The sequence below is a fragment of the Euprymna scolopes genome, chromosome 46 (genome assembly GCF_053919585.1).
Source record: "Euprymna scolopes isolate OS-2025 chromosome 46, ASM5391958v1, whole genome shotgun sequence".
Lineage (NCBI taxonomy): Eukaryota > Metazoa > Mollusca > Cephalopoda > Sepiida > Sepiolidae > Euprymna > Euprymna scolopes.
Genome location: NC_136527.1, coordinates 37,187,877 through 37,191,792, shown reverse-complemented (window position 1 = coordinate 37,191,792; position 3,916 = coordinate 37,187,877).

The following is a 3,916-nucleotide window of genomic DNA, read 5'->3' as shown; positions in this document are numbered from 1 at the left end:
TGCAGCCATTTTTTTACGTAATGAAATCAATTGAATTTTACAAGTTACTTTTTTTCAATTTTTAAACCTTGATTAGCTGGTATGCAATGTGATTATAACATGTATGTGTCGATTGCTCTCCAGAGCACTAGGCTTGGTTAATTTAGCTTAATGATCTTACACAATCTTTTCATATAACACATAGTTTTTGATCACGTGTGTTTGCATCTCCCAGCGATCAAGCTCTTTATTTTATGGTCGATTTAATTATTGTTATTGACTTGCCGTGGTCTCCTCATGGTTGTTGAGGTCTGACCCTCACTTTAAATAAACTTAACAAACAAAAATCATTTTAAATACATTTAACAACCAAAAACTACTTTAAATAAACTTAACAAACAAAACTCACTTTAAATAAACTTAAACAAAAATCACTTGAAATAAATTTAACAACAAAAAACTACTTTAAATAAACTTAACAAACAAAAATGACTTTAAATAAACTTAACAAACAAAAATCACTTTAAATAAACTTAACAAACAATTGAAGAAATCTGATTTTGTTCTCCAGGTCACTAGACTTGGTTCATTTAACTTGATGATCTTACACAGTCTTTTCATATAATGCATAGTTTTTGCTCACTTGTGTTTGCATCTTCCAATGATCAAGGTCTTTGTTTTATGGTCGATTTAATTATTGTTATTGACTTGCCGTTATCTCCTCGTAGTTGTTGAGGTCTGACCCTTACTTTAAATAAACGTAAAAAACAAAAATCACTTTAAATAAACTTAACAAACAAAAATTACTTTAAATAAACTTTACAAACAAAAATTACACGTGTAGTATAACACAATGAAGATTTGCTGATTAGAAAAAGAAACTTAAAAAATATTTTTAATAAGATTTTTACAGTGTATGAAAATAATGAAAATGCGAGACCAAAAACGTGTTTGCATTATCGACGCTTTAAACAACATTTTTATGTAATTAGGTTCGGGCAAAAAATGGTGGAATAAAGATGGGGACATAGTTTTGAAAGCCGATTTATCATATTTTTTTTTTAGGTTTCCGACTACTTTTTGATTGGGTTTGAAAGACTAATGACGACAATTAATTTCCAAAATGAAAAAAAATATTTGTACACCTGAAAAAAAAGTTATCAGAAATGTTTTCATGGCGAGCTAAGCAATTTATCTAAATTTGGAAGGTAAATAAATTGTAAAAAGCCTTTGAAAGATAAATATTAGATTTCTGTGTCTATTTCAATGATAATCAGTAAAGCAAAGTCACAAGATATTTAATTAAATAAAAAACAAACATTGTACAAAAAAAACTAAATTAATCAGCTCACAAAAGTAAAAGCTTCTCGATTTGCAGAATGTCAAGAAAACTGAAGCCTCAAAAGATGGATTATACAAAAGCTCAAAATATAAGACAGTCGAAAGGCTGTTTGAAAATGATGCTAGGTAGTTCAAGGGAAGTAGAGGTGCTAGTTATCTTTTTTACAGCCGTACATCCGTACATTCCTATCATGGACGTTTGTATGATTTTTTCCATTTTTAAATTTAATTATTTTTCTATATTATTGCTTATAAATTAAAATATTTTAATTTCATTTTTCAAGATTATATACAACTTATGTTATGGCGGAAATTTCACAGTAATGCAAACAAAGAAAATATTAGAATTTTACATATACATATTATGCGCAACCTGTAATTTATAAAAAAAAAGTAGAACCAGTTTTTGCAATTATAATTTTTTGTACAAATATTAAATAAACAATGCATAATTCCCTGATAATATCGGTAGTTCAAAAAATTAAATTTTCTTCGAGTTATATCGAATTCATAAATACGGACATTTAGCGTTTTTTTGTAATGTTCGTGTAAAAATGAAATCTTTTGGTTGAAATAAACGATGCTAATTTTTCATAAAAAAAAGCACAAATGAATCAATGCATATTTTTACTACTGGAAACCATAACTTTAGCTATTTTTTGTTTAACAAAAATAATATATTTCCACTGAGATTTAAATAAAAAATAATGCTTTCATTATATTCCGTTGTCATTAATCGAGAGATTCTAAGAATTCCATCTACATTAGTTAATTTCCTGATTTTTGGTGAATTTTAAAGTAAAGGTCAAAATATTTAAAGATTTTGAGCATCGGCAATAATTTTTCACGTAATTCTTAGTTTATTTTCAATCACTTCATATGCACGTAACATTTGTACAGTGGTAACGTCACCAGCTTTGTATGCTGTTTTTTTAAATTGTTATAATTTACGTTGTTTTATTTTCATAAAAAAGCAAAATTAAATTCAATCATTTTTTTTACTACAGAAAACTATAACGTTAGTAAAGGTATTTTTGTTTAAACAAAATAATACATTTTAACTAAGTATTTACCGTTTAGTTCAAAGCAGTCACTGGCCACACACTGCCAGGGGTGTACTGGCATTGGGTGCGTCATCAGAAGTTGTCGCTGTTGTTGAGTCAGTTAACAGGTTTCACACCCTCACAGACTGCCTGCATTTGTGGCCAGAACATTATGTTGCGAGCTGTGTTCAGTGTGCACTGAATGTCCAAGTGAGATCTGTATGTCCTGGTAATCATTTCGGGTCTGAATTCTGTTGGAATGATAAGCCATGTGCTTCCGTATGCCAGACCAGTTTCAGAACACAGTTCATTGCGGTATGGACAGTATTTTCTAATGTTTAGTGGGCTGTCGTTTTTGTCCCTAGGCCAACCCTTTTTTTGTAATCTTTATTAATGTCTGTAGAGTAGTGTCATATCTGGTCTCTTCTCGAATATGTGAGAGGCGGTAGTCTGTGACAAAGAGGCTGTCTTCCATATTGATGTTTTCCAAGTCTCTTGTAACTTCCTGTTCTTACAGTAGGGAAATGGTGCAGGTATCTTCTGTTGTTACTTCAGGAGTGACGTACGAGAATGGGTATTGCTAATGTACATTTGGGGTCCTGGCTTGTATTTCACGTCTAAGGAGTATTTTTGGAGCCTTAGCCGCATCCACTGGAGTATTGTTTCCAGTGGTTTGTGGTTGGAGAATACTTTGACTTTCTCTTTACTGAGAATGTATTGTTCAAAACGTTCTGTGGTGAATATTATGGCAAGACACTCTTTCACAGTCTAACCATAGTTTCGCTAAGTTTTTGTGAGTGGTCGAGATGCATATCCTTCCTGTGTAAGGACTGCCCCGAGACTGACTTCCGAGCTGTCACATTCAAGTGAAACCTCGTTATTGAGGTCATAATAGTAAAGAATAGGGTCTTCAATGATGAGCTTTTAATCTGAATAAATGCTGTTTCGTGTTGTGGCAGCCAGTCAAAGACAGATTCCGTGTCCAGAAAGCGGCGCAGTGGTTCACATACTCTCCTGAGATTGGGTGCAAACTTGATGAGGTAGTTTACGACTCCTAGTAATCACTAAACGCCTTGGATGTCCTTAGAGCGTTGCACCTCTGATATTACTTTGACTTTATCTGGATCAGGTGCCAACCTTTGTGCACTGAAAGTATGCCCCATGTAGCTAACAGAGTTTATTTTAAGTTGAATTTAGTAGAATTGAGCTTTACTCCTTCTTTGTAGCACCTTTCTAGAGGTGTCACAAGGGCAGCATCATGGCTTTTTCAGCTTCTGCAACGCTATTACTGGACCCGTAAAGTATAGTATCGTCTGCTATCACTTGTATGTTATTGAGTTCTTCAAAGCAGCAGTCAAGTCATCGCTGCCATTCTTCGGGGGCTGAGGTGATTCTAAATGACATTCAAAGCCACACTATCCTACCAAAATGGGTTCAGTATGTCGTTAAATATGAGGATGGCTCATCTAGAACGACCTGAAGGAAGTCGTCTTTGGCATCTACAACTGAGAAGAGTCTGGCATTCTTCATTTTCGTCGCGATTTATTCGACTG